The 13059-nt window shown below is 44.7% G+C and overlaps 1 protein-coding gene across 1 annotated transcript in view; it reads right to left on the minus strand.

Annotated features, from left to right (window-relative positions):
- Positions 1–1932: 1932 nt before the first annotated feature.
- MAP3K9 (mitogen-activated protein kinase kinase kinase 9) overlaps positions 1933–13059 on the minus strand; it is a 75222-nt gene continuing 64095 nt past the window's right edge. Inside the window, exon 12 of the mRNA XM_044436791.1 lies at positions 1933–1970. The gene's annotated coding sequence lies outside the window, so the exon portion shown is untranslated. The remainder of the gene's footprint in view (positions 1971–13059) is intronic.

The raw sequence follows: 13059 nt of genomic DNA on the forward strand, positions 1-13059 counted from the left end.
AGTAGGAGATGGAAGAAATGGAGGTGACCACCAGGGTGAATTGAGGCAACAGTTCCAGGGTCTTCTGAGAGGCAGCTATAGATCCAGATTAATCAAGGGAAGAGTACTTTTCCAACACCATGGGGAACCTCAGACTTGGGGCCAGGTCTAGCCCTTTGGGTTTCTGCAGGAGGACCTTCCCCTGGCCCCTTTCCCCCAGCCACCAAGCAGTGGCTGACTGCTCTGCTCTTGTGCATGTCCCCTCATTCTAAAAGGGCATCATGCTTCTCCTAACTCATAATTGCTGGATCTTTAAGCTATAATATGCTGGCTCCTTTTCTACTTCAGCATGTACATGCATGTGTGCAGGGGCAAGAGGGAACATTCCAGACGAAGCAAGACTCTGAGGTTCCCATGGACGGCTCTTTCTCACCCATTCCTTCTTTTGGAATGTGCATCTTTGGTTGTACCCCATTGCCTCCTGTCCCAGAAGTTTACCCCTAAGCCAGTCTCTGAATTTTGACTTTGGCCTGGAAGGAGGCTCCCACTCCTGGCTTAACTCCTCTCCTTGTCTAGAGTCAGCTCACACTTTGCTCATTCCCAGTGTAGAAAAAGACAATTGCTCATCTAGAATCATATTTTACCGTGTGTCTATTTAGAAACATAGAAACAGAGCAAGTCAGAAGGGGCTTCTGGGCCATCTAGTCTGACCCCCGGCTCCAGCTGGCTCCGGTCATGACATGCCTACCATGTGCATGTCCAAAACTTTTCTATACCGTCCTATAGATGTCTTGGGACAGTTTAACTGTTTACTCTTAAAAAATAATGGATAGGAAGTAACGCTTATTAAATAGCCAGTTATAATGACACAAACCTTTACAGCACTTTAAAGTTTGATAAATTTCCATCATCAAAAAGGTGATCAGAGCAAGTAGTGAACTTTGAAATAATTCAGAGTTCTTCATCTGTCAAAAATAATACCAAAAAAAGGGGTATGGAAAAGGTTCCCATTTCTAGCTTCCCGTGTTCAGTAGGGTTGATGATTTAATGCAAATGGTTTAATGCAAACAGAGAAGAATCGGAGTCACCAACAGATTGAGTTAAAATTTACAAGGTATCAGCGCATTCAAACCCATCCATTCCTGTAGCCATGGCTTCTCTCACACAAATCTGTGATGTTATGGGCACTGTGAGGCAATTTCATCATCTCTTTTGAAGAATGTGCCTTGACGTGGCTTCTACCATATCCAAAGCCATTTCTGTTATCAGCTGTTCCCTCTGGCATGGTGTTACCAGCTCATTTCCAGTTAGACTGCCTTTGAATACGATGTCTGCAAAACTGACATGGTCAGATGAGACACCTGAGCTATTAACATAGTGTGCAAACCCCACATGTGGTAACTTTTGCCATGCCTTTGTTTCGCCTTCTCCCAAATGCCAAAAAAAGAAAGAAAGAAAGAAAGAAAGAAAGAAAGAAAGAAAGAGAGAAAGAAAGTCCATGATGTGTGATGAGAATTGGCAGAATTGGACAGCTGTTTCACATGGCTTGCCATGCTAGGCTACCTACATATGCTTGCATTTCATGCAGCTAACCAGGGGAGTGATTGCATGTCACTCAAGCAAAGCTCTGAGGAAAACATGGAAAATCGGCACTACTAAGCGAGAAAAAGCACAAACAGAATAGGCTCTGAAAAGAAATTGTGGCCGGTGTACATAGAGTGGCTCAGCTTGTCTTCCCATAAAACAAACCACAACAGCCAAAGTCTACCTTAAGTGTTATCAAGTGGCTTTGAAATGCAAATGTTGCTAAATGGCTACTTCAAGGTTTTTGCCTTACTTTGGTTGGCTTTCTCAGGAGGTTGTCCAGGTGAACAAAGGCTCAGGGGTTCAGAAGAACAGAAGTAAACCACAGGAAGGTACTCAAAACACAGCAGACTGCTGTCTAACATGGCTCTTTTTAATATTTACTGTAGGCAGAAATGAAAGAGTGCCTGTAGATTTAATGATCTCACTCAGTTCAGGTTTGCTCTCGGGCAAGTATAAATTTCCGTCAAAAGATCTCCATCCTATATGTATGGCTGCTTCCATACACAAGTGCATGCACACCCCCACCTACAATATTAAAACAACTTTGCTTCACTGAAGGAATAGAAGCAAATGAAAATACAGTTTGAGCAGCCCGTTCAGTTGATTGCATAAGGGAATAAGAGCCAGCTTGGCTCCTAAGCAAAGGTCATGCTCATGCCAGGATTAATGCCCCCACAGCCATGTATTTAGCTGAAGGAGTTTCTGATTCCTATTGAAGTGTTTCAATGTTCTCCATATCAAATATGCAGCAAAGGCTGATGGAAAGGAAGGGGCAGGCCAGGGTTAGAGAGAGGAAAACAGCCAAAACACGGAACCAGGTAGCAACATCACATTCATTCAGGCCTTTGAAAAATGAAAGTCAGTTCTGAGCGATGCTATGTGTGAGACTGTTTCTCTCCAACCTTTCAAGTCATGATTTTACAGTATGGAGTTCACATTTCATGCACCGACTTGGCTGAAAACAGGAAGAACCTTGGACTGAAGATTTGCTTTCTGCCTTTGGAATGCTTGTACTGTGGTGCTTCCATTCTTTAATGAGGCATGTTCTTCATAGCCAAACAGCTTGCCAGAAACATACCAGCTTAGGGTGGCCATTTATGAATCACCAAAAAAGACAACAAAAGAGGCTGCCAATTTGTATTTGCCATTTTATTTGTACAAGTGCAACTTTAGAAATACTTTGTATAATTTAAATAGAGAGTGAAAGAAAGCAAGTAAATGAAAGAAGGATGTGACAGGATCTTCCCTCTTACTCCATGACTGCTAAGTTTGTTCAGGACTCTTTCATGGGAAAGTTCGTCAGAAGACTTTTGCAAGTCCAAGGAAACAATGTCTACCTGATCACCCCTGTGATCAGAGGTGTAGCAGATGCTGTCGAATAACTGGATTCTTCATATAGGTCAATATGCCAGAATCTAAGTTTATATTACAGATGGAAATACCCTTGCTTTTGACAGATCTAGCAACGGATCTTCAGTAAAGGACATTGGAAATATCACTTCCAAGCCCGGCCAGCTCCAAAAAACTGTTTTTAAAATGAACAATTCTGCTGTGATTCTCATCTCCCTCTGTGCATTTACTTGCTTTCTCCCTGTTTCAGGGTAACAGCATAGAAACAGAAAGAAAGCAAGTGAAGAGTTGCTTTCTAGCTAGGATGCCAAGGATAGTAGAGATCGGATACTTGGAGCAGCCCCTTCTGTTAGCACGCTTTCTACAGGGCTATGTTATTTTTTCACAACAAATGGGAAGATGGAGCTCATGGGTCCAGATTTCATGACAGATAATCATGGTAAGTGGAAACCATACAATAGGCTGTTGTTTCTTGTCATGGTTTCTGGGCCTAAAACAAGCCATGACAATATACCATGGCTGGGTCTGGAGAACACAATAAGTCCACAATGGTAGAACGCCCACCCCAAACGGTTTGAGACAGGAACCCAGTCGATATGTTTGTGTTGTTCCAATACAGGATTAACATAAGGAAGATGACCGTCTAATGGCGTCTGTGCAGTGTGATGAACATTGCATGATTATACTGCTACTGATTCTATCTTTAATGCTGCCCCACTCTGCCATTTGCTTCTTATAGCGTTCTGCATGACCTCTGCACCTGACTCGAATGACTGCTGGAACAAATGTGTGTGTGTGTGTGGGGGGGGGGGGGGGAGAAGTATATTGTGGTTATGTGCCATCAAGTTGCCTCTGATGTCCCTATAAATGAGTGCCATCTAAATGTCCTGTCTTTGGCAGTCCTGCTCAACTCTTGCAAGCTCAAGGTGCTTCCTTGATGGAATCAAGCCAATTCATAGCTGGTCTTCCTCCTCTTCTTCTGGCTTCAACTTTCTTGAGCACAGGGAGGGGTTGTATGCATACATCAGATAGAAAAAGGAACTCATTTCCATGGGAGATTCAACCAAGTTTTTCAGTACTGCACAAATGCCTTGTGCTCCACAGAACTCTTCATCAGGTTAAACAGTAATCAAAGCAGGACTGGGAGGAAAATCATTTGGCCTAGTAAAGGTATTGCCCTAATGCATATCGATATACTACCCTGAAAGCATCTGATCTCAGAAGCTAAGCAGAGTCAGGCCTGTCTAGTACTTAGTATTGCCCTAATATAGATTTTGGAATTGCCTTTGTTGCCATTTTTTCAAGATTCTTTTTTTGAAAGGGTAACCAGTAAGGACAGAAGACTGGCATTATGGCAGCCTTTCACAACTGGTGCCCTTTGGGTGCCGTGGACTCGAACCCTACCAGACTCAGCCAGCATGGCAATGGTCAGGCTTGGTGGGAGTTGCTGCTGCAAATGTTTGGAGGGCACCGGGGTGGCGAAGGCTGCATGACCGTGTTTGGGGATGACCTTGGTTCAGTCTAGTTCAGACTCACATGCTGCTTATTTTCTGTTCTACATTACCCTTTATATATAAATCCATGCACTTTTCCTGATGCTGGCATTAAGCATGCAGTTTAAATGCATTGTAATTGCTGACAAAACTTTTAATGTTTGGCTTACCCAGAAGGAAGCATATGGACAAATCTCTTGCCTGATTTTGCTTAGCAAAGACAGCTTGGGGATTTGAAGTCGAGGTAAGTGCTGAGCACAAAGGTCACCTACCCCCACCTAATGGGCTGCGAGACCTTACAAGGCAACTGATCTGTCAGCCTTTCCCCCTGCTTTTCTAGGTTTTGACAACCTGAGACAGACAGCTTGGAACAAACTCAGGGGGAGTCAGCTTACGAGGCAAACTGTAGGAGTCAGCTTGTTCAGAGAACCTTGTAGGAATAATACATAGCAGTATTTATGCATTTTGCAGTGCAGCTTGCTGTGCGACGTTACAAAAATAACCTTTTCTTTCTCCTGGAGTACCAAACAGTTTAGAGAGTGCTTTGATGAGAGATGGGTGGTAAATAGATTTCCATTAATCAGCAAGAATTACTCCTGGGGTGCTTTATAGAGTAACACCTGCGATGAGAAAGAGACAGGGAATAAAGTTCCTCATGGTGGACAGCAGAAGATGGAAAGCAAAACAGTGTAATCTCAAAATCTATTAGCCATTCCAGCTAATCCACACTGGTGCTTAGAAGCACAGAGAATGCAGAAACGCTTTTGGAATGTCATGTGAAAGACCGGGGGCCAAATTAGTCATGACGCAGGGGAGCAGTGATGAGAGCTCCTGGCATATTTTTCTTCACTAAAAGCAACTGCAGGGGGTTGACTGCAATGGATGTAGATGAGAAAGTTAACCCCTTTCCCAGTGCCATTTGGCCAACGTTAGCCACCTCCCTGAAGATGCTGTGATCCATGGGAAAGGCAGCCTCGGGATCTGCCATGCCAGGAAGTGTCAGAGTCAGCATGGGCACCTTCAGCACTCCGTCTTCCCTCTCTTGTCCACCTTGGCTGCATGGCCTGTTGGCAGGAAACTTCATTTATTAATATTGCTAGTTCTTCATCCTTTTGTTGTTTTTTCCTCTTGTGATATACTTCCGAAAAGATGGCTATAAAAAAATCTGCTTGTCCTGCTCTGCAGTAATTAGCACTGCAGACAAGGTGTGCCTGCTAAATTCGGACAGCCCATCCCATACTTTGGGGTCTTAACCAAAGTTGGGGCCCCTCTGCTGCCCACCACATGGCTGCCTGTAGGTGAAGTAAAAAAGTCCCACATCAAGTATGAGCACGACAGGTTGACCGTTCTCACCCCGAGTGTCCAATCTGCAGCCTCTGATTGGCATCACCAGCTTCTCAGTGATCTCTTCTTTGTAGACCAAAATACCAAGAGTTGTGGTAGCAACTGTGGCTGTTGAGCCACAGTATTATCCAGAATTACCCAAGGCAGAGCTTTTATACATTTAACCAAAGGAAGTCATTTAAGGAAAAGGCAGTTAGGGTGTGGGACATCCAGACAATTAAAGAAAAGTAAGTCTGCTTCAACTTAGAAAGGCAGAGCTCCCGTAATACCACTATGCTTTTTTCTAGAACACTCCTTCACACCGCTGCCCATTTCCCCCCTTTCAGCCTATCTTCTTGCTTTGTTTCCATTTTGGAAAAAGGTTTGCACTTCAAACTTGGAGGCTCCCCTGAGTCGGTCAATGTCTCCCCTCTGGATTGTAGGCAGTGCTGCTTTAAGAATGAGCACGTAGTAATTAGGATGTCAATTTCTTCATCACTTGTTAAGAGGGCCTTGTTTGAACGGAGATTCAAATCTGAGGGGACAAAATGCTTGTCTTTGAGCCATTCAGCTGTGCTTTATTACTGGTCTATATCCTGATTTATGGAGGGTTTTGACTGTATGAACCTAGTTATGAGATTTATGATGCAATCCTATACATATCTACTTAGAATCCAGATCCATGAATTTCTATGGGGCATGTTTTGTTGTTGTTTAGTCGCAAAGTTGTGTCCAGCCCATCATGACCCCATGGACAACATTCCTCCAGGCCTTTCTGTCCTCCACCATCCCCCGGAGTCCACCTAAGCACACACCGGTTGCTTCAGTGACTCCATCCAGCCACCTCATCCTCCAGTCCCCTTCTTCTGTTGCCATCTATTCTTCCCAGCATTAGGCTCTTCTCCAGGGAGTCCTTCCTTCTCATTAGGTGGCCAAAGTATTTGAGTTTCATCTTCAGTATCTGGCCTTCTAAAGAGCAGTCAGGGTTGATCTCCTCTAGGACTGACCGGTTTAATCGCCTTGCAGTCCAAGGGACTCGCAGGAGTCTCCTCCAGCACCACAATTCAAAGGCCTCAACTCTTTGGCGCTCAGCCTTCCTTATTGTCCAGCTTTCACAGCCATACATTGCAATTGGAAAACCATAGCTTTGATTATACGAACTTTGCTTACTTCCAAGTAAATGTGTATACAGTAGCTATATACAGTAGTATATAGAAGCTTGTGGTGTAGTATGGCAACTTCCTCTCATTCTCTATTCCACCCCACTCATTCACTTATTCCACCCCCTTTCTAGCTTTTATGACTACAAAGAAATGTGTCGAAATTGGAAAGTAGCACTTGGGGAAGCCTCAGAACAAAGAGAAAGGGTATTTCAATTTGAGTTCAAATGGTCCGGGGAACAGAACTTCACTGCCTTGCATACTTTTCATCTTCTTCATAACTAGCACAGCTTCCTTCATGGTCTGGCTCTGAAAATTCATCAGAGAACCTCTTTTCAACATCCAACTGAAAACACTTCTAGTTCGAAAGGCTTCTAATATGATTTTGGCTGCCATTTAAAATTGACTTTTATCAGAATTGCTGCTGTTGGATTGACAGTATTTTAAAACTTGTATAGTGATATTGTTTAACTGTACTGTAATTGCTTTTGTGTTGGAGACTGCCATGGGTATTGTGTGAGCAGAAGATGGGGCAAAATATTAAACAGCAGCAGCAGCAAATGCAGAATAAATTCAACAAATTCTCCTATCTGCTTACTTTGTAGAACTAGTTGTGCTAATTTGCAGAATTCAGGTTTCCTCATGGCGTAGTTCAAAACAGAATTCTTGGTCGCTTGCACCTGAAGGGAGGGGCTTGTGGAGGCCCATCCCAGCCATAAAACCACAACCTTGGTAACTCAGCAGTTCCTTCATTTCAGATTACAACTTCATTTTCTCCTTTTCTCCCTAACAGACTATTTACAATCTGGGTAAGTGGGGAGAGTGAGAGCAGCTTTTCAGCAGCAGATCATATTTCTGTGCAAACATCAGCAGATTTGACACATCTCTCAGAAAGGAGAGACACTGATACTTTTCAGGACCCCCACCCAGCTATCCCAAGAGTATAATTAGCAGTCATTCTTAATTGAACTACGAGATGAGTAATGTTTTTCTTTCTTGTTCATCTTTATGGTTGAACACTGGCTTTCAGAAAAGACTGCTGAACTTCAGGGGTACACAAGAGTTTGTGCAGTGAGCCTGCCAGAATTCAAAGTATAATGGGACTTCACAAGGCTGCCCTCGATGTAGAAGAATAGCTTGGGGGGGGGGTCTTGAAGATAATAGCTGATTAATCCCCCTGGATGACCATTCAATGAGTGAATACCATTAACAACTGTTTACCCTCTGTCAGGGATGTTGATTTATGCTAATACATATTCCATACTCCCCAAAGTTCTCTTATTCTGCAGTACCTAAAAGGCATGATAGCACACATTATAAATCAGTACCTGGAGATCTTATTGGACACTTGAGTCAGAAGCAAGTCAAGCCCACATAAAGAAGAAAAATGGTTTGGGCAGGGAGTCTGAGCAGCTTTGGAGCTTTGAGACTCTTGACCAAAGCAATCATATTTCAGTTCTACAAATCCAAATAGCACAGTTCACATGCTATGCAAAGCAAATTCACAGACAGCAGACCAAATTATTACACTTCACCTATGAAATGTCTGGGAACACTATTTTTCTGTATCTGAAGTACTCCTGTGAGTATGGAGAGTGGCTTCCACAAGAACCTTGGAGCCCCAATAGCACCTACCTATTTTGTGTCCTTTACCTTCCAAATAAAAAATAACATGCCAAATCTCCCTTTTATACTCATAGTCAAGGAAAAAGGGTTGAAAAGGGGAGTTGATTAAATGGCACCAATGCATTTTCTCATAAAATGGTTGGTCTTCATTACAGATGGTGACAGCTATAATAAGGAGCCTTCAGTGAAAGGATATGAACTTGTACACATAACGGAGTTATCTCCTCTTTTCCTGTCTTGACCAGGTCTACCAGTAGGCATTGCATGGGATTTCCAAGGCTCAATGAACTCCAAAGCACATATATGGGCTGGCTAGAAATGCTGCACAAGCGTGGCTGCTACTTGCCCTGATTTCATGGCCTGCTTCAATTAGTCTCTGAATCAGAAGTCAGAAACTCAGCAAAATACTTTACAGTCAAGTAAAAGCAGCTAAGATATAAGGGAATTATAGTTACCAGAGTCCTTCAAGGACATAGGCCAATAGAGTCTTCTATGCCCAACCCCAGGTCCAATTAAGTCAGTTGGCAGTCCAAGAATTCAGGCAAGCTCCAGTGCTGAGATTTGATCCAAGTTGCTCATGAAAGTCAGGTCAAGGAAACAAGGTCAAGGAGTCAGGAACGAGGTCTGGGATGCAGAAGCAAGGCTGAAGATTGTTTTCTGCAAGGTTGCTGGCATATTAGAAGCTGGCTAGGTATGCCCATGTTCCCAGTCACATGTGATGACCTGGCCTGCAATCTGGCATTCTGCCTGAGGGAGAAGTCCTTTGTGCTTCAAGTGGTGGCATTCCAAAGGGCTGGGTGGTTTCCCATCGCTGGCTTTGAGCCCAGGTGTTGCCGGGGAAGGGGAAGACTTCCTACATTCACTCTCGAGGGCCCTACCGCCTCATCCAGTGCCAGCACATGTCCTTCCTCGCCTCCTAGCTCTGCCTCTTCCTCAGACATCAAGGTATTCCTGAAGCCCTTCATGTCAAGTTCTTCTTCAGACAAGGATGCCCCAGGTGCAGGCATGACATGAGCTTGCAGCCAACCAGAAGGCATCACAAAGGAACCCTCCAATCAGGGTGGTGAGGTTCAGGCTGCAAAAAAGGGCTCCTCTATCACTGGTTGCACAGAAGAGGAAATTCAGCACCTCACTGTGGGGAAAGTTCTCCTTTACAAAGCCCTGCGTCCTGTGCAGCTCTTGAAGAGAAAGGCTTCTCGTCAGAATTGGCCTTGGCAGCCTTCTTTCCATGGTTGGGAGAAGAAAGTGCTAAGCCAGCATCCTCCCCAGTGCTACAGAGAAAAGAAAGTCTAGACAGATTCCTCACTGGTCCTTAAGGCTGAAGAAACTGGCATACTTAAGCCCTCCCACAACCACTTATGGAACACCCGTTTTCTTTCTTACCTTGCAATAGACAATGATAAAATACCAACCTGCAATGATGATAAGTAAAAACACATGTGAATTGCTTTCCAACACACTTGGAAAGGAAAACACACTGGGAGGAACTGTAGCTATTCAAGCTGTGATGGTTGCCGAAGACGAGAGCAGCCTCTGATGCTGAATAATTCATGGGAAGTCTCAGGAGCAGCCGAGGAGCTGATGAACAAAAGCCGTGCACAATGCGACATAATTATGAAGTGGCGGCGGCAAGTGTAGCACAGATGGAGCGTTCAGACTGACTGATCATGAGGACATCACACACTGGGCAGCAATGCCGGGTGAGCGCACGAGGCTGCTTTCATCTTGAATACCGCTACTTTGCTTCCGTCAGAAGGGGTCTTAAAGCCACTTGCAGTCCTTGATTTGCGTTGCACACTATCCGTGTGAAACACCCAAGCAGGACTCCATTTTACTGGGGGAGGGGGGATTTCAGTACTTTAACCACACTTAGAGGTTTCTTCAGCGTAGCTGAGAAGGTTCCCCCCCTTAAAGGTGATTGAGAAATAATTTTCAATAGATGGTTGTATCCTGCTATGGACTATAAGCTGCGCAGGGAGCACTGATGCTCACTTCTATGGAACGGACCATTTGGAAGCAAACCTTGGTACCTGCTCTGCTCATGCCCTGCACTGTACCATAATGGCCAAGCGATCCTCTCTGGAGCTTGTTGGATCGCCTGCCTTGGAGCCCGTGTGTTGCGGTAATGCTGAATTAAGCTGGGACTTGGGACAAGTAAATGAAGGGGAAGGATGCAAGCAGAGCATCCCAGCTGCACAAGAAAGGGGCCTAAGCAAGAAACGACAGAGGTGCCCTCACCCAGCACTAGCAATCTAGACGGTAGGATATTCGTTGTACAGTTCTGCCCTTTTGGCCAAACAGGATTGCTGCTGGTGCCCTCCAAATGTTTGGACATGGGCTACAGTTCCTACTCTCCCTGGCCATTGTCCATATACACAAGGGCTTATGGAAGTGGCAGTCCAGAGCGTCTAGTCCTGCAATCACCCATTGATAGAAGCAGCCTTCTTAGTGATGTTTCACATTTCCCATACAAATCCCAGCTCTCACTTTAAAAACCAAATACAGTGGTACCTAGGCTCACAAACACTTCGGATCATGACCAAATCAGGTCGCGCACAAAAATTTCATTAAAATTTTAACTCAGGTCGCAAACTCCGCATTGGGTGGTGACCGTGATCTTGGCCATCTCCCTATCCCCCGAGTGGGAAGATGGCCACGATCGTGCTGGGGTGGGGGGAGATGGCCGAGATTGTGCCTGTCTTTCCTGCAGGAGCGCACCTGCGATTTCGGCCATCTCCCCCCCAGCACGATCGCGCCCGTCTCACCCCCAGCACGCCCCATTCATGCCCATCTCTCCCTCCCCCAGCACACCCTGTTCGTGCCATCTCCCCCTCCACCACCAGTGTGCCAGGATGATGGGTGCGATCATGGTTGTGCTGGGGGGTGGGGAGATGACCACACTCATGCTCGGGGTGGGGGGTGGGGAGATGGCCGCAATCTTTGTTGCTCTTTGTCACTTTGCTTCACATTTTTCTGATTAAAAAAAAAGTTACAGAATGGATTAACCTTATTTACATTGAACCTTATGGGAAAATTTAACTTGGCTCACAACCATTTTGGGTCACAACCAGAGTCCTGGAATGGATTAAGTTTGTGAGCTGAGGTACCACTGTACAGCACTGCTTACCTGATCACTTGTTCTTCAAGTGATCTTCTTTACATACATCTGGAAATACCACATACAGGCAACAACAGGAAGAACCTTCTAGAAGGCACAGAAAGTAGGGCTGTCTAGCCTCTCTCCACCAGCTAGGCATTTTGACACTTAAAAACATGTAGCAGGGTGAGGGCAGCATCTTCCAATTTGATGACACAGAAAGTAGAAATGGGCTCAGCTCATACTTCAAGGATCATTCATTTAGCCTCTGGAATTATACAGTGGGGTGGTTAAATGCCTTGTTGTGTTGCACACATGCTCTACAAGTTGCCCAACATGTACAGGGATTGCTACAGATCAAAACCTTATGCATTTGTTCCCGTAAAGAAGTGCCTTCCACTGCAATAATGCTGAATGAGGACGAGAACAGCAGGCTGTGGAGGAGTGGGCAAAGCGAAAATGAGGGCAGCTTTTGAACAGTGACTGTTGCAATTATTCCAAAAGTCTCAAAGTTGTTCCATTTTCCAAAATATGGTTTAACATATTCTAGAAAGACTTTGGCTCTGATCTGGGCATGAGGGTCAAGACATATCAGCAGGTGAAGACTGCTGGCTCCCTCTGTATATTTCATCCACAGAGAGCAGACACATCTGGGAGGCATGAGAGAATGAACAACTAGATGGAGAAGTCTCCTTCCCCCTCTTGCACCCCACCATGGATGGTCATGCATGTCCATCTAGCTAATTTTCTATCATCCATGTTGTCCAGGTGTGGTTGAGGAGGGGCTGTCTCCCACACTGATAGGTGTCAGCTCCATCCTAATATGGCATGAACAGTAAGACTTTTTTTTTTTTTTTTTTTGAGCCAGAACAACGGTCCAGCAGATCTCACAGGAGTGGAGGTCAGAAGGTTTGCCAGTTGCCTTTCTAATGCTCTTATCAAGCCAACCAAAGGGTGAAAATAGAGGCACAAGCCTATAATAGCATCCTCCTCCATTTGCTGCTGTTAAATGATAGGTGGGAAACTTGAAGTGTATCACAGGAACAAGTAATCTTTCTGAGCTGGGATACATGGAGCACTGCCAAAAAGCTAAAGAGTCTGCTTCAATGGGTTTGGTAATGGTATTGATCACCTGTCATTTAAAAGCAAGTTGCATGTTAATCAGACCTGCAGAAGCCTCTCCCATTATTTACTTTGCAAACTGGAGATTAGATAGCAAGAGGAAGTAAGTGAACTCCCCAAGGCATAGCTAGTTTGGTAGACTAGATGCACATCCTTCATTGTCAGCCATAGAGATTTGCTTTCAACAGAACAAAGTCCTTCTGTATTTTTTCTATGAACCATTAAGAAACACTCAGCATTCAAGGAGCCAATGGCTACTTATACAGTGGAATATTGAGTGCCTTGATAATTACCTAGCAGCAAACTGCACATGCAAGAAGAA

This window comes from Varanus komodoensis, unplaced genomic scaffold (assembly GCF_004798865.1).
Source record: "Varanus komodoensis strain SLA01 unplaced genomic scaffold, ASM479886v1 scaffold3, whole genome shotgun sequence".
Lineage (NCBI taxonomy): Eukaryota > Metazoa > Chordata > Lepidosauria > Squamata > Varanidae > Varanus > Varanus komodoensis.